We start from the raw sequence: 19,679 nt of genomic DNA on the forward strand, positions 1-19,679 counted from the left end.
CATCTAATTGAAAAGCATCATTATCACCATCTTCATCAGAATTGTCCATTTAGGGTTGCATAACAAATACAAGTACCTTTCAAAAAAGGAATGAGAAATAGGATTTTTTTCTTTTCACACACAAACAAGTATAGTTGTTTATCTGAAACTCAAATATAATAAATTTTAAAGAAAAAATTTTAGATATAGGGATATGATATCATGCAAAATGTGTATGTACTCAAAGAAATGAAGAATATTGGAAAAAGAATAATGAATGTAAATATGTAATTTATCCTTTTCTTGTAATTGCCTTAATAACTTATTATTTGAACAAAAATTTTGATGATGTACTATGTATTTATAGTCTATGTAGAAATAAAATGCATGACAAAATCATACAGGGGATAGGAGAGAGACATTAAGAAGGCACTCTTGTAAAATACTTTCACTGTACATGAATAGTGCAATATTATTAAAAGGCACATTGTGATTAAATATTTTTATTGGAAAACCTGAGACAAGCAAAATTTTTAAAAGAAGTATATGATGAAGCAGAATGTAAATAAAATACACTCATAAAAAATATTTCTGTAAAAAAGAAGCAACAATATAGGCAATAATTAGAAAACAGCGAAATAAACATATTCATCCAATTATATCAGTAGTTGTAAGTGTGAGAGGTCCAAATAGACATTAATTTAAAAGACAGAATATTGAATTTAATAATAAAACAAACCAAGACCCAGATAGGAACTTCCTGAAAGCATAAATAATAAAAATATATATAATTTAATGACACTGATAGATTAAAGGAAAGGGGAGAAACAAATATACCCTATAAATGCTTGCTAAATTGAAGCTGGAGAGGCTATGTTGATTTTAGACAAGGTAGTCTTCAGAATAAGAAATATTGCAAATGACAAATAGGGAAATTGAGTTACAAAACCAACAAAAGTGTTGGTTCACAAGAAGTAGTAGTAAACCTAAATGTATATGCACCAAACAACAGATTCTCAAATCATATGAAATAAAACTGAAAGGAGAAATGATTAAATCCACAGATATATTTTGATAATTTATCATAGTTGCCTCAATAAATGATAACACATGTAGATGAAAATCAATGAGCTAAATGAAACTGAAAAAAAAATATGATTTTACCTAATTGGAATTTATGGAATACTCCATAAAAGTAGAAAACACACATTCCTTGAGCTACACCTATAACTTTTATCAACACAGATCATACTTGGGACCACAGAACAAATCTTAACAAATTTAGAATTATGTTTAGAATTATACTAAATAAAATCTGTTCTTAGACCATGACTTTATGTAACCTGGATATCAATAACAGAAATACACCTGCAAAATTTCCATATTTTGGGAAAATGAACCAATACATTTGAAAATAACCCATGGTTGGTTAGAAAATAAAAGTTAAATCAGAAAATATCCAAATTGACCATATGAAAATATCCAAATTGACAATATGAAAAATTTTTGGCTACCATTAGTACCATACTAAGAAAAATTTACAGACTTATATGCTTGCATTTAAAATGAAGTTAGGTGCTCACTTCAGCAGCACATATACTAAAATTGGAAGAATACAGAGAAGATTAGCATGGCCCCTGCGCAAGGATGACACGCAAATTTGTGAAGCGTTCCATATTTTTTCTTTGATAAAAGGGGGGCGACTCAAAACAGAGCAGGGAGGAAGAGCATGAGAAGAAGATTACCATCAAACAGGGACAAGAGGTGGGAGGGAATGGGAGAGAGACGGGGAATTGCACAGAAGAGGGAAGGAGACCCTCATTGTTATACAAAATTACATATAAGAGGATGTGAGGCAAAGGGGAAAAAAATAAGAGAGAGAGAAATGAGTTACATGGATGAGGTAGAGGGAGGGGAAGGGAGGGGAGGGGAGGGGAGGGGGGATAGGAAGGGCAGCAGAATACAACAGACACTAGTATGACAGTATGTATAAACGTGGCTGTATAATTAATGTGATCCTGCAATCTGTACACGTGGGAATAATAAGAATTTATACCCCATTTGAAACAAATGTATGATATATGATATGTCAAGATCAATGTAATGTTTTGAGCAACTAATAAATTTCTGATGTTTAAAATAAATAAATAAATAGAAGTTAGGTTGCAAATACATTTTTTATGGTTAAGTAAATAGTGAAAAAAAAAAAAAAACAACTGAACACAAAGAAAGCAAAAATTGAGGACTGACAATAAGAAATTTCTAAAATTTAGGACAGAAAAGTAATAAATAATGGTAACTCAATTCAAGAATTAACTCAATTCAACAATAAATAAAAAAAAAGAAAGACATGATGACTAAAAAAGGTTTACTCTATGAATGCAAAAATAATTTTTTTGCATATAATAATGAGATTATAACATTTTATCCAGACAGATCAAAATTTAAAGGTTGTAGGTATGTGGAAAAACATGAGAGAGAATGAAACAAATTACAATTCACAAATAAAAGAGAAAACATCTTTATTGTACACTCAAAAAAATTGAAAAAATGATGAAATTCTATAATAATTTTTACATGTAACATTTACAATTAAATGAAACATAGTCTTTGAAAGGCACAAACTTCTACATTTCACTTTAAAAGTAACAGATAGCCTGAATATTTCTTATCTTTTAAAGAAATTAGATTTATAATTTAAAAACATTATAAAAATAAAAACCCTAGTTCCAGAGAGCAAAAATTCAGATCTTACACAAATCCTTCCTGAACATTAAGAAGAGCTAATATTTCTCAACTCATTTTGTGGGGCCAAAGTCAAAGACATTGAAGACAAAGATAATAAAGAAGAAGAACTTGAAAAGAGACAAAATTACAATAGCCCTCATAAACATGGGGGAAAAAATTTCAACAATATGACCAAACTGAATTTTACAATAATAAGTAAAAAGACTAACACATCATGACTAAATAGAGTTTGCACCAGGAATGCAAGGTGTTCCTAATGTAACACATAACAAAAACTTAGCATAACTTTCCACATTAAAAAATGGAGAAAAAATCATGTGCTCATTTTCATAAATTTAATAAAAAGCATGACAAATTTCAATATCCATTCCTAGTAAAAAATTTGAGCAAATGAGAAAGAGAAGCAAACATCCATAAGTCAATAAATATGATCTACAAAATTCCTATAGCTGAGATCATACTTAACACTAAATCACCCCAAATCAGAAACAAAGCAAAGATGTTCACTATCCTGTTCTTATTTAATATCATATCAGAATTTATTTTGCTTATAAAAGTGATACAAAATAAATTTTCTAAAAATTGAAAAAAGATCACTTATGTAGAAAATTTTAAGAAATCTTCAAAAGTAAAATAAAACAAACAATAAAAGTCAGGCATGATGGCACAGGAATATAATCCCAGCTGCTCTAGAGGCTAAGGCAGGAGGATCGCAAATTGGAGGTCACAGCCTGCATAGTGTAGCAGGACTCTATCTAAACCAAAAAACAAACAAATAAACAAAAAGCAAAGAACAAAAGAGATGGAGAGAGAGAGAAGAGAGAAAAAAAAGAGAAAAGTGGTAGAGCTAATACTGAGTTTTGCAAAGTTATAGCATACAAGGTCAACACAAAAATAAATCAGAGACTACCGCAGAAGGTCAAGCCCAACGGTCCAGATCCATCCACACCAGACTGTGCAGGTTCCAGGCGCACAGCAGGCCTGGTCCACCCCTCCCCTGATGGGGCAGACACCCTCCAGAGCCTAGCTAGCCTCTTGTGCAGGACTGCCCCTTCCCACTAACAGACTACCAAGGGAGGTCAAGCCCAGGGGCCTAGATCCATCCACTCCAACTTGCTCAGGACCCAGATCAAGGATGCAGTAGCATTCATTAAAGGACACTAGCAGGGTCTAGAAGCCCAACATCAAGGTGAGGTACAGACATTCTGCACAGGTACTACAAGAATATAGGGAAGAAACTGTAATATCACAGATCCACACTGCAAGAAAGGAAGACATATACACAATATGAAAAAAACAAGGGAGGAAAGTGCTCCAAACAAGCCAGGACACTATAATAACAGAACCTCTGGACAGCGAAGTTGATGAAATGTCAAAGAAGGAGTTCACAAGGTTCATAACTAAAATTACCTGTGAATTAAAGAATGACCTAAATGAGCAAATATAGGCAAAAATTGATCAGTCCTACAATGAGATAAGAGAGCAAATACAGGTAGCAAAAGATTACTTCAAGAGAGAGAGATAGAGAATCTGAAAAACAAAGTCAGAAATCCTTGAAATGAAGGATGCAATAAATCAAATAATAAACTCTATAGAAAGCATAATCAACAAACTAGATCACTTGGAAGAAAGAATGTCAAATAATGAAGACAACATATACAATCTGGAAAATAAAATTGATCACACAGTGAAGAAAGTTAGAAACCATGAACAGAACATCCAAGAATTATGGGACAGCATCAAAAAGACCAACTCTAAGAGTTATTGGGATACAGGAGGGCACAGAGTTTCAAGCCAAAGGAATGCACAATCTCTTCAATGAGATAATATCAGAAAATTTCCCAACCATGAAGAACGAATTGGAAAACCAATGCAGAAGGCTTACAGGACACCAAATGTACATAATTACAGCATATCTACACCAAGGCACATTATATTGAAAATATCTAGTATAGAGAATAAGGATAGAATCTTAAAAGCCGCAAGAGAGAGGAATCAGATCACATATAGGGGATCAATTCAAATCTCAGCAAATTTTTCAACCCAGACACTCAAAGCCAGGAGATCGTGAAACAACATTTACCAAGCTCTGAAAGAAAATGAATGCCAACCAAGAATCCTATATCCAGCAAAACTAAGCTTTAGATTTGATGATTAAATAAAAACCTTCCATGATAAACAAAAGTTAAAAGAATTTACAACTGGAAAGCCTACTCTACAGAACATCCTCAGCAAAATATTCCAGGAAGAGAAAATGAAAAACAATGATGAAAATCAGCAGAGGGAGGGATTACACTAAAAAAAAAATCTAATCAGAGGAGAAAATAAGTCACTTAAAATACAAAAAATAAACAACGATGGCTGGGAATACAAATCTTGTATCAATAATAACCCTGAAAGTTAAGGCATAAACTCACCAATCAAAAGGCCTAGACTACCAGATTGGAAAAAAAAAAAGACCCAACAATATGCTGCTTCCAAGAGACTCATCTCATAGAAAAAGACATTCACAGACTGAAGGTGAAGGATTGGGAAAAATCAAACCACTCACATGGACTGTGGAAGCAAGCAGGGGTTTCCATCCTAATATCAAATAAAGTAGACTTCAAACTAAAGTCAATCAAAAAGGATAAAGAAGGACACTACATACTGCTCAAGGGAACAATACACCAACAAGCATTAACAATTATAAATATATATGCCCCAAACAATAGAGCAGCTATTTTTATCAAACAAACTCTTCTCAAGCTCAAGAGTCAAATAGACCACAACACAATAATTTTAGGTGACTTTAACACACCTCTTTCATCACTAGATAGATCTCCCAAACAAAAGCTGAACAAAGAAACTATAGAACTCAATACTACAATCAATAACTTGGATGTAATTGATATATATAGAATATTCCATCTTTCAATGAAAAAATACACTTTCTTCTCAGCAGCACATGGATCCTTCTCTAAAATAGACCATATACTATGCCACAAAGAAACTCTTAGAAAATATAAAAAAGTAGAGATACTGCCCTGCATTCTATCAGATCATAATGGAATGAAATTAGAAATCAATGAAAAAAGAAGAAATAAAACCCACTCCAACACCTGGAGATTAATTAATATGCTACTGAATGAACAATGGGTTACAGAAGACATCAAGGAGGAGATTAAAAACTTTTTAGAGGTGAATGAGAACACAGATAAAACATATAAAAATCTCTGGGACATTATGAAAGCAGTTCTAAGAGGAAAATTCATTGCATGGAGTTCATTCCTTAAAAGAAGAAAAAGTCAACAAATAAATGATTTAACACTACAACTCAAAGCCCTAGAAAAAGAAGATCAAATCAACACCAAAAGGAAGAGAAGACAGGGAATAATTGAAATCAATAAAATTGAAATAAAAGAAACAATTGAAAAAACTGACAGAACAAAAAGTCAGTTCTTTGAAAAAAGAAATAAAATTGACAGACCCTAAACCATGCTAACAAAGAGAAGGAGAGAGAAAACTCACATTACTAACAAATGTGATGAAAAAGGAAATATCACAAAGGACACTACAGAATACAACATAGAATTAGAAATTATTTTGAAAATTTGTAGTCCAATAAAATAGAAAATGTCAAAGGCATCGATAAATTTCTAGAGTCATATAATTTGCCCAAATTGAATCAGGATGATATACATTATTCAAACAGATAAATTTCAAATGATGAAATAGCATATGCCATCAAAAGCCTACCATTCAAATAAAACCTAGTACCACATGGATACACAGCCGAGTCCTAAAAGACCTTTAAAGAAGAACTAATACCAATACTCTCCAGTTTATTTCAGGAAATAGAAAAAGAGGGAGCACTTCCAATCTCATTCATTGAGGCCAATATCACTCTGATTCCAAAACCAGGCAAAGACACATCAAAGAATATAAACTTTAGACCAATATCTCTAATGAACATAGACACAAAAATTCTCAATAAAATTCTGGCAACTCGATTACAAAAACTTATCAAAAAGATTGTGTGTCATGCTCAAGTGAGATTCATTCCAGGGTTGCAAGTTTGGTTCAACATACAGAAATTAATAAATATACCCCATCACATCAATAGACTTAAAGAGAAGAAGCATGTGATTATCTTAGTAGATGCAGACAAAGCATTTGACAAAATACAGCATTGCTTCATGTTCAAAACACTAGAAAAAATATAGATAACAAGAACATATCTCAACATCATAAAAGCTATCTATGCTAAACCCCTGGCCAACATCATTCTAAATGGAGAAGAATTGAAGGCATTCCCTCTAAAAACTGGAACAAGACAGAGATGCCCTCTTTCACCACTTCTATTTAACATAGTTCTTGAAACACTGGCCAGAGCAATTAGATGAAAGAAATTAAAGAGATACACGTAGAAAAAGTAGAACTCAAATTGGCACTATTTGCTGAATATATGATTCTATACCTAGAAGACTTTAAAAGTTCCATCAGAAAACTTCTAGAACTAATAAATGAATTCATCAAAATAACAGGATATAAAATCAATCCCCTTAAATCAAAGGCATTTCAGTGACAAATCCTCAGAAAGGGAAACAAGGAAAACTACCTCATTTACAATAGCCTCAAAAAAAAAAAAAAAAAGAAAAGAAAAAAAACTTGGGAATCAACTTCAAGAAAGAGGTGAAAGATCTATATAATGAAAAATACAGAACCCTAAAGAAAGAAGTGAAAGAAGAACTTAGAAGATGGAAAGATCTACCTTTCTCTTGGATAAGCAGAATTAGTATTATCAAAATGACCATACTTCGAAAAAATATACAGATTTAATGCAATTCTGATCAAAATCCCAATGACATTTCTCATAGTAATAGAAAAAGCAATCATGAAATTCATCTGGAAAAAGAAGAGACCCAGAATAGCTAAAGCAATCCTTAGCAGGAAGAGTGAAGCAGGTGGCATTCTATAACAGACCTTAAACTATACTACAGAGCAATAATAACTAAAACAGTATGGTATTGGCACCAAAACAGACTGGTAGACCAATGATATAGAATAGAAGACACAGAGACTAACCCATAAAATTACAATTATCTTATATTAGACAGAGATGTCAAAAACATGCTCTGGAGAAAAGATAGTCTCTTCAAAAAAATGGTGATGGGAAAACTGGAAATCCATATGCAACAAAATGAAATTAAACCCCTATCTCTCATCATGCACAAAACTCAACTCAATATGGATCAAGGGCTTAGGAATAAAATAAAATCATCTAATAGAAGGAAAAGTAAGCCCTAATTTCCATCACATGGAATTGGGCTCCAACTTTCTTAATAAGACTCCTGTGGTGCAAGAACTAAAATAAAGAATCAATAAATTGGATGGACTCAAACTAAAAAGTTTCTTCTCAGCAAAAGAAACAATCTTTGAGGTGAATAGAGAGCTTACATGTTGGAAGCAAATCTTTACCCCTCACACATCAGATAGAGCACTAATCTCTAGGGTATATAAAGAAATCAAAAAGCTAAGCACCAAGAAAACAAATAACTCAATCAACAAATGGACCAAGGACCTGAACAGACACTTATCAGAAGATGATATACAATCAATCAACAATATATGAAAAAATGTTCATTATCACTATCAATTAGAGAAATGCAAATCAAAATCACTCTAAGAGTTCATCTCACTCCAGTCAGAATGGCAGCTATTATGCATACAAAGAACAATAAGTGTTGCTGAGTATGTGGGGGAAAAGGTACACTGATACATTGCTTGTAGGACTGCAAATTGGTGCATCCAATATGAAAAGGAGTATGGAGATTTCTTGGAAAACTGGGAATGGAACCACGGTTTGACCCAGCTATCCCTCTCCTCAGTCTATATCCAAAGGACTTAAAAAAAGCATACTATAGGGACACAGCCACATGGATGTTTATAGCAGCACAATTCACAATATCTAGACTGTGTAGCCAACCTAGATGCCCTTCAATAGATGAATGGATAAAAAAAATGTGGCATATATACACAATGGAATATTACTCAGCAATAAAAGAGAATGAAATCATGACAATTTTAGGTAAATGGATGGCGTTGGAGAAGATAATGCTAAGTGAAGTTAGCCAATCCAAAAAAAAACCAAACAAATGCCGAATGCTTTCTTTGATATAAAGAGGCTGATTCATAGTGGGATAGGGAGCAGGAGCATTGGAGGAATAGACCAACTCTAGATAGGACAGAGGGGTTAGAGGGGAGGGGAGGGGGCATAGGGTTATAAATGATGGTGGAATGTGATGATCATTATTATCCAAAGTACATGTATGAAGACACGAATTGGTGTGAATATACTTTGTATACAACCATAGATACGAAAAAGTGTGTTCTATATGTGTAATAAGAATTGTAATGCATTTTGCTGTCATATAAATAAAAATAAGTATAAAAGAATAAAAAAAATTCTAATGAAAAATTTACGTTACAGAAAAAATCATATTCTATATAAAAAGAATGAACACTATATAAAATATAGTGTTTAAATATAAAAGTGCCATTTACAACACAGATGAAATACTTACTTATACATCTATTAAAATATGTGTAAGATCTATTTGTTGAAATTGTAAAATACTAAATAAACTAAAAATAAAAAGCATAATGAAGATACATTATACTCATGTTTTGAAGGACTGGTTGTTTGTTAGATGTCAGACCTTCTTAAATTGTTATGTAGATTTGACACAATTCCAATTCAAATTTGAGTAGGAATATCTTTCTTATGTAGAAATTGACAATTTAAATTGTATATGAAAATACAAATAGCTATAATAACCAACTAATAACCAAACAACTAATAACCAAAATATAAGAGCAAAATTAGAGAATTCTCACTTGAAAATTAAGGATTATTAGGAAGCTACAGACTCAAGACACTATGCTATTGGGGAAAGATAAGTACAATGTAATCAATGCAGCAAAATTGAGTATCTAGAAACAAAGCCATACATATATTGCAAATTGATTTTCAAATAGGTAAGATGGCAATTCAATGAAAAAAAGAATATTCTCTTCAATAAATGATGATAAAACATGTGTGTCTATATGCAGAAAAGTGATTGATGATTATTCCTACCCACACCATATACAAAAATTAACTTAAAATGTATTATTGAATCAACTGGAATAATTATCATTATACCTAAAACTATAAAACATCTATGAGAAAGCACACAAGAAAAAGCTTAGCAAGCCTAGGGTACGCAAGAATTTCTTAGATACAATTCCAAAGAATACACATAGAAAAAAATGATAAACAGACTTTTTGCTTTTTGAAAGACACTGTTATAAGAACTAAAAGAAAAAAATGACAACCTGAAAAAATATATTCAAAGCACATATAAAATGAAGGACATGTATCCAGAATGTATAGTTTAAATTAAGTAAGACAGTTAACAAATAAAAGATAAATAAGTCACATTTTTTTTTTATCCATTCATCCATTGAAGGGCATCTAGGTTGGCTCCACAGTCTAGCTATTGTGAATTGTGCTGCTATAAACATTGATGTGGCAGTGTCTCTGTAGTATGCTGTTTTTAGGTCCTTTGGGTATAGACTGAGGAGAGGGATAGCTGGGTCAAATGGTGGTTCCATTCCCAGCTTTCCAAGGAATCTCCAAACTGCTTTACAAATTGGCTGCACCAATTTGCAGTCCCAACAGCAGTGTATGAGTGTACCTCCCCCCCGCCCCCATCATCGCCAGCACTTGTGTTGTTTGTCTTCATCATGGCTGCCATTCTTCAATGGATGAATGGATAAAAAAAATGTGGCATATATATATATATATATATATATATATATATATATATATATATAACGGAATATTACTTAGCACTAAAAAATAATAAGATCATGGCATTTGCAGGGAAATTGATGGCATTAGAGCAGATTATGCTAAGTGAAGTTAGCCAATCCCAAAAAAACAAAAGCCAAATATCTTCTCTGATATAAGAGAGGTGACTCAAAATAGGGAAGAGAGGAAGAACATGGGAAGAAGATTACCTCTACATAAGGAATAGGGGTGGGAGGGAAAGGGAGGGAGAAAGGGAATTACATAGATGGTGGAAGGAGACCCTCATTGTTATACAAAATACATGTATGAAGATGTGAGAAAAAAAAAGAATAGTGTTACCCAAGATTAGGTAGAGAGAAGTGATGGGAGGGGAGGGAAGGGGTTGGTGGGGAGTTAGGAAGGATAGTAAAATGAAACAGACATCATTATAACTGTGTGTATATATGTGACTGCATGACCAATGTGATTCTGCAACCTGTACACTCAGAAAACTGAGATATTATATCCCATCTGATTCAAATGTATGATATGTCAAGGTCATTGTACTGTCATGTGTAACTAAGTAAAACAAATTTAAAAAATCACAAAAAAAGATAAATAAGTCAATAAAATATGAACTTACCCATAAAAGAATGGCAAAGCAACACATGAAAAAATGCTTGACATTATTAAACATTAGACAAATGTAAATTAAAATTATAGCTAGATACCACAATAGACCTATTTGACACAACTAAGAGCAGGCAAAAAGGCAGAACAATTGGAATTCTCATGCACTTCTTGGATGCAATGACATATTATTTAGTCACTTTGGAAACTATTTGATGTTTTCTTATAAATTAAACATACACTGACCATGCAACCCAAAGATGCTACTCCTAGGTTTTTACTCTAATAGAATGAAAACCCACATCCTCACTTTATATGAATATTTAGAGTAGCTATACACATAATCAAACCAACCTGGAAATAATTGAAATGCCCCTAAAGTGATAACTGTATGACAAACCATAATACATTCATGGAAAGGAATTCTATTCGGTAACAAAGAGGAAGAAGCTACTGGCTGTACAGTGCACTATGTCTATGCGCAAGTCACACTCCAACTGCTGCCTACTAAATAATTACATTGATAACACATTATAGAAAAGGCAAGACTGTGTGGGCCCATGACAGATTGGTGCTGCAGGAATTGAGGGTGAGAGTACAAGACTGACTACACAGTGACTTGGGGACCATTTTTTGGTGTGGTGGAAATATTCTATACCTTTATGTTGGCAATGGTTGCACCACCATGTTTCTGTCAGAGCCTGCGTAAGTCCATTAAAACGTCCATTTTTTTGTATCTAAATTGTATTTATTTTTTTAATGGGGAATAAAGTTTTTATTCAACATGGCATTTCCTGAGTTACCCCCATTTAAATTACTCTTCTTCAAAAAATAGCCAAGTTAAATTAAGAGTTTAACAACTTGGTGGTATTAAATCAAATCTGGAATACTTTTTATTTCTATGCTAAGTGAGGCAATTAATTTCTAAGTGAAAAGCTAGTTATTTTTTTCCAATAAAATATGTTAAATGAAGTCAGTATGCATAATGTTTATTACTGAATAAAATTTCAAGAATATATTATATAGTTGGAGTATCTAACATGTCCAAACAGGCGTCCTTGCCACACAAAACTGTTTTGCAGGAGGGTGATAGCAAAGCCATCATTCTTAACTTGCTAAACACAGCCACCTTTTCAGTGACACTATGACAATTAAAAGTACATTAAAATCCCATGACTGTAACCTTTTGAAAAATTGCAATAAACATGCTGAATTTTTGCATAGCTACATGCATTTATCTGGCCATAATTTGGATCAGATGTTCCCTTGTAGATGATATAGAAACAAGAAGGAAAAAAAGAAGTCTCCTTTTTTCCAAGAAAACATATAAGGAAAAGTTATGTTTTATTTACAGAACTCATTGCAGATTAAAACCATAGTTACTGGAAGCTAAGAAAAAAAAATTGAAGTGTTTAACAATAAGATACAACTGAGAACTTCTAAGCTATGAATATTTCCCAACCCTTCAAAGAAGTGTAGAAAAGACAGAAACCTTTAAATATAAGCTTTCATTATTAAAAACCACTGGGAGCAGTTGGAAGAAGACACACACATCTTGTTTAGTAGCCCTTTGGGAGCTCACATATTTATATTAAGATTTCATACATCTCTGTTTTGGTTTCTCTACCTGATTTCTCAGTATCTAGCATGCTGTAGTCTTCTTTTTTTTCATCAGGTATTCAAAACATTTTGGTTGTCACAATTCACCAGATAATTGGTCTTTCAGCCTTAATTGATTTGAAATACATGTCATTTAAAAATTAAAGGACAATGGACTCAATTTCCTAATGACAAGAAAGTATGGTTTTTAAAGGTTGAGTTGATGGGGTTTTGACTAGACAAATGAGCTATTAATGTCCTTTAAACAATCCATTAGTTGATAACAGTTTCAGGGACATCTGTTGATGACACTGAAGTTGATCAATTTTAGGTGCAACTTTACTGTTGGGAAATTCAACCACCAACTCATTCAGAAATGTAAATGAGGTTAATGACTGCACCCCTGCCATCTTTAACAGAACACAGCTTCTGGTTTTTGCCTGTCAGCTTCTATCCCAGAATAGCAAAATGGCAAAACAAGAACGTTTGTAATCTTGATTTAAAGTGAAGCTTCCCATCTGCAAATTTTTAACCCAATGACAAATGATTCCTGCAAGAGTTTCAGTAAATGTGAAGACTATAGACACAACTTTTAAAAAATATAAAAGAATAACAAATGAAGGAGAAAAATTTATACAATTTATGCTTCTCAAACTAAACACACAGGTAAAAATGATGCATGTCTTATTTTTTTTTCTAAATAATTAATTTTGATTCTGAGTCCCCACACCCAATGTTGGAGAAAATCCACCACTAGATATTGTTAAGGTGTCCATCCTGTAGCAGAAGCAAAGCATTTGGGCCATGTCCAAGGTCAACATGCCAGGGAAGCCCTTTTCTGATAATCATGTGCGTGCCTTGACACACTGCTGAGACTCTTTTCACTGCTATCTCCCTGACACATTGGCAGGAAGTAAAATTCTATAGTCAGCCAGACCCGGATTTGACCCATCACTCTGTTTATTGGTGGAGAGATGGTGGGCAACTGGCTTAATCATCCTGTATCTTAATTTATTCTGCTTTAATATAGGAAATAAACAGATTACCAGACAGAGCTGGTTTTGCACTGAATAAAAGAATGTATGCAAATGTCAAGCACATTTTATTAATTTGGGAGTTACATATACATTTGTTGACAAAGAATCTCTCCCTAACTGAACTTTAGTCAGGCTCCTCCAAGCTCTCTTCTTATCCTTTGGTTTGGGGTTTCAGTGTCTAATTTGTCTGGCCTGCACTGCTGGCCTTTAGAAGAATTCTACTAAGTCAGTTTAGAGAGAATCCTCAACCCTTAACATTGGATCTCCCTTGATATCTGATCAAAATTTCTTCCCTCACATTCAAATCTGCTCACACTGACCTGCCTTCAGTAAGTATTCTCCCTTACCACACTTAGTAATTTTCCATCCTGCCACCACCACTTCAAGCCTGCTTTTTGGCTAAAAAAATGCTCCTACTTTTACTTATTATATTTAGAATTTAGCCAAGTCAATAATTCCTGAATAAAATCTGTTTTTACTACTTTAACTAATGTCCAGCTCTCATTTTCCTTAACATTATCTGCATTAGTTATTTCTGAATATATTGTAATAGATCATTGTAAAACAAAGTACATTTAAAAAAATGCCTTGTAACAGTTTGTGAGTGGCTTAATTTATCATGAGGCTTATAAAGCATCTTTACATGCCACATGTAATGTTACAAAAATAATAAAGAACTGCAACAGGATAAATGGAACAATGTTCTTTGTTGCAAACATTTTGTATACATCCAAGGAAACAGACATATTTGTATATGTATATACTGAAAAAATTTCTTTGTGTATGTATTCAATATTGTGTGTTGAAAATAATCACAAAATTGATTTCAGAAGGACAAAATGAGTTATCAAAGTAGTTGTCATAAGTGATCATAGATGTAGGAGAACATAGAACATAGAAAATAAAAGTTAAGATTATAGTTATAATTGAGTGCCAAATACATCATATAGGTCATATACAACAAATACAAAAAATTGTCACGTACAACAAATACAAAAAAATTATTTTGGGATTTTGAGTTGCTTGGAGCAAAGAGATTACTTTTCCTTCAGTACTGTTAGCTTCAGGCTGAGTAACAGGTTTTAAGTTTTACAGAAATACTGATTGAGTCCCTATTTATATCAGGTTAATAATAATGTGGTAATAGTAATAAGATAATAATAGCTAAGTGCCCCTCAAGGTTCTTAGAAATAAGGTTCTGTGGAATGAGTGGGATAGAAGTAAAGGTGTGGGCATCGTTGTTTTTTTTTTTTTTTTCAGAAATTCAATTGTATCATAGATTCAACAAATATACTTCTATGAAGCATTCCCATTAGAAAGTATCATGACCTGGTAATGAAGATTTAGGATTTGACAGAACTTTCCTTGTCTCAATACTCATTACAGGAGGAAGAAGCTTCCCATACAAAGATGTAGCTCAGCTTTCGGTGTACTGCTTGCTTGAGGTCACATCAAGATACCTGCTCATTTCCCGAAAGGAGTTCTAAATGCAGAAAGAACACAATGCTTTTAAGGTTTTCCCCAAACCTAGTAGATTAAACGGCCATTCAACAGGCTCCTTGGAGAAGCTATTATGGAAATTAAAATGCCCTTTAAAAAGTTGGATAAGTCCCTACTAGAGCTCTCTTTCATCCCCTTTGCCATCCTGCTTCTCTATGTTAAGAAAAAAAAAAATGCTTATGGATGATGTTCATTGCACTGGGAATATCCAAAGCAATGAATGGCTTTTAGAGTTGATTAAATGCTAAAGTGAAGCTTTTTGATAACCATGAGAGCTGACTATTGTAAGTGTACTCCAGTGTCATGAATATTACTGCTAATACATGATAAGATTTTTAAAAGGACATAATAAAGTGTAATAAAGAATAGATCACTTCCTTCCCTTTTGAGATTTAGAAAGAACTATCTTCTTTTCCTTTGGTCTTTACAATGATGGCAAAAGGGAAGTCCTTTTAAAGTGAGTGACTTGGCCAGGGAGGTTATATAATGAGATTAATAGCTTCAAGGAGCAGACGGTGCAACAGGCCATGATGAGGTTAAAGATATTTTAATATCAAAAAGGGCTTTGAGGAGAATACAGTCTGACATTTGTGGGCTGACACTGACAGAAACTTTTGTCGATTAATAAGAGTGGGTGCCTCTTTCTGTATACTGCTTTGCTGGGGAAGATTGTGAGAACAGCACTTTATACTACTGACAGTGCATTAAATAAAAATACAATAACCGGAAGAGTTACCATAGTGGAGTGAACAATTGCACTCTGAGTCAATGTTTCACATTACACTTCAGATATTTGGTTCTTTAAAAACTAAATGTATTTATTAAAATGTTAATTCTATATATTAAATCAGATGTGTATTGAAAGGACATAAATGTCGTGAGTTCTTTTATAATTTTGGAAATGAGCCACTGGATGATCTAAAATAAATTGCTTACATTTCACTTTCTTTACGTGGATGACATAGCTTATGTCATACTTAGAATAATATTGATAATCATTATCTGAGTTTACCAAATATTATTCAAGAATTTATTAGTATTTTAATAGCACTATTTCATTTAAACATTGACACAATGCAAAAATGTTTAAAGGGAGTGCCAGAACTAAGACTCAAACCCCTTTCTCTCAAACGGAAGAGACAGAGACTTATATATATATAATACATATTTATATAAAATAATGTAATTTCATTGATAACAAGGCACTTATTCAAAGGCTATAGTAATATTTAGCTTTTTACTGGCCCAGCATCTATCATCCTTTAATAAGACTGTTACCTACCAACAGTAATTTCCTCTTTGATTTTATTATTGAAAGTGACCAGGAAAGGCAGATATTCCTTCTCTGTACTCCAGAGAACTTCAATCAAGTTCTCCCTCCTAGAATTTTGGAAGCTGGCTGAACTAAAGCAGGACAAGTAAGCTCCCTTTAAAGTATTCGGGATAGCTCTGTAGCAGTAATGGCAGATGGGGAGAAGCCCAAGTAACTGCAAGATAATTGTTGCGCTTCCTGCTCTGAGTTCTCTTCCCAGTGGAGCCCCTTGGGTTCCTGCTCATCCCACATGCCTCATCTCCTGAGGGCTGTTGGTTCTGTAAGAGTTCCAAATATTCTTTTATTAAACTCCCTTTTGCTAAGGTAAGCTAACCGTAACAATTTTAAATCAGGGGTAAATAGAATATAAACACATGATTATTTTACCAAAGGCAAAGCTCTTGATATTGCTGTTTGGTTAACCTATGTTGACAAAGTGAACAAGAGCTGTTTATGACAATAGCAATATTTAAAATACACATTAACATATGCCAGAGACCTGTTTAAATATCACAATCTCAATCATATTTGTATCCCTTTTCCAAAATAAAGAAACAGTGATAGAAAACTTAGTGTCGGGTTTAGATTTTAGAGAGGGGATGGACTCATCACCAAGAACTTCCACTTATTATATTTTTATTTAATGCACTGTCAGTAGTATAAAGTGCTGTTCTCACAATCTTCCCCAGCAAAGCAGTATACAGAAAGAGGCACCCACTCTTATTAATCGACAAAAGTTTCTGTCAGTGTCAGCCCACAAATGTCAGACTGTATTCTCCTCAAAGCCCTTTTTGATATTAAAATATCTTTAACCTCATCATGGCCTGTTGCACCGTCTGCTCCTTGAAGCTATTAATCTCATTATATAACCTCCCTGGCCAAGTCACTCACTTTAAAAGAAGGACTTCCCTTTTGCCATCATTGTAAAGACCAAAGGACAAGAAGATAGAGTATTTTTTATGATTCACAGTTCAGCTTCAAAACCACACCCTCAGAGGCATCTACCCAGTACTTCTAGCAGAGCAGGTGCTCATTAGCAATCTCTCCACAGTGCACAGTCCTATCTGATGTTTTGGCGGTTTCTCTTCTTTTCTCTTTCTTCCTCCCCTCTTTTCTTTCTTTCTGAATCATCTTTCAAGATGTAAGCTTCTTTATAACAACCCTTCTGTTTATACTGTTTATCACTGTTTCCCAGTATGTAGCACACCTCCTGACACATGGCTCATGCTCAGTGAGTATCTGTCAAGCCAATGGAGGAGGGAAGGACCAAAAAAGACCTAATATGAACTGCTAGCAATATTCAAATAGGCAGCTAAATAACTCTGCAACCAAGTGCAAGACAGTCCTCACATTCATATCGTCAGAGGGTATCTAACATAATGAGGGACTCTTGATTAATATTTTATTATCAATAAATATTTAGAAATTTTACTCAAAGCCTGATAATTATTGTCTGAAAATCAAAAGGCTCTTTTTGTCAGAAACAAATAAACCCTATAGAGCAAGAAGGGTATAAGCTAAGGGTTTTGCTTTCTGACCCCCGGTCCATCCACCTAAACTGTCCCAAATCTGTGAACATGTGCCACTAGGCTGACACCCTGTGCCTCCACAGGAGGGAGAGTCTCATACTACTCAGTACTGTCTTGAGCTTGTGCTATTCCCCCCTTTAGCCTTTTCCTCTTTAGCAGTCAATATTGTTACATTCCCATTTTATTATCTTGGATACTTTTTTATTTTTATTTTTTTTGTTGTTGTTCATAGACATTTATTTATTTATTTATTATTTACATGTGGTGCTGAGAATCAAACCCAGTGCCTCACACACACTAGGCAAGTGTGCTACCGCTGAGCCCCAGCCCCAGCCCCAGCCCCATCTTGGCTCCTTTTACCATTGTGTCTTTTCAATTGCTTAGCAATTCTATATTTTTGTTAATATCTGATTACCTTATCTATTTCTACCTTAAAACTTTTTAAGCTGCTTTGTCCTTTCTAATGCCTGTTTCTTCTTTTTTGTTCATTTGTTTTTGTTTTTGGGGGGGTACCAGGGATTGAACTGGACCACTGAGCCACATCTACAGCCCTATTTTGTATTTTATTTAGAGACAGGGTCTTACTGAGTTGCTTGGCACCTCACTGTTGCTGAGGCTGGCTTTGAACTTGAGATCCTCCTGCCTCAGCCTCCCAAGTTGCTGGGATTACAGGCATGTGCCACCATGCCTGGCTTCTTCTGTCTTTTTGTTCCTTAATTTTAGCTTTGCATACATCATTTGCCTACCTTTATTTATAAATCTTTTGCCAATTTAACTTTCCCCTTGTGATTTTTACTTTTATCTTCAGCTGTTTTACAGTCTTTCATTCATTGTTGTTACAATTTATACTGCTTTTATTCTTTAAAATATTTCCTATTTAAAACATACTGTTGTATTTTCTTAGTTTGTGTCTATTTGGTTGTTGTTGTTTTAGTACCAGGAATTGAACCCAGGGCCGCTTAACCACTGAGCCACATCCTCAGCCCTTTTTTGTAATTTATTTAGAGACAGGGTCTTGCTGAGGTGCATAGGGCTTCCTTAAGTTACTGAGGCTGGCTTTGAACTTATGATCTCCTGCCTCAGCCTCCCAAGTTGCTGGGATTATAGGTGGGTGTCACCCTGTGTCTACATATTTTAATTGGATCTTTTTAAAATCCTCTTAATTGGATCTTTTTAAATTCTCTTTGCCTCCTAATTTATTTAAATATGAGAAGTGACACATATGTTGCTTAGATAAAGTGACTTCCTGTTCCAAGCAAGCTCAGTCCATAATTTTTTTGATTTTCATTAAACCTTCAAGGGGCCTTCCCAGCCCTGTGAAACTGGATCTCCATTTATAAAACCAAATTTGTGATTCTACATCATAAATATAATTTATAATAAGACAGGATTTTGTAAGTAAGTCCCTTGCCAATATTAACAGTAATGCCTTGGAATAAAAAATATATATCCACATTCTAAACAAGTTCTTTTTCCCTTAGAATAACCCGGAGAATAAGGATAGAAAGATTAATTGTTAATGCAATTCT

General features: G+C 33.7%; 1 non-coding gene across 1 annotated transcript; it reads left to right on the forward strand.

The window, feature by feature from the left end:
• The first annotated feature begins 1,554 nt into the window (after positions 1-1,554).
• On the forward strand, positions 1,555-1,661 carry LOC114092710 (U6 spliceosomal RNA). The gene has a single exon (XR_003582789.1). It is a non-coding gene; the product is annotated as a U6 spliceosomal RNA (small nuclear RNA).
• The last annotated feature ends 18,018 nt before the right edge of the window (positions 1,662-19,679 follow it).

The sequence above is a fragment of the Marmota flaviventris genome, chromosome 10 (genome assembly GCF_047511675.1).
Source record: "Marmota flaviventris isolate mMarFla1 chromosome 10, mMarFla1.hap1, whole genome shotgun sequence".
NCBI classification, from domain to species: domain Eukaryota; kingdom Metazoa; phylum Chordata; class Mammalia; order Rodentia; family Sciuridae; genus Marmota; species Marmota flaviventris.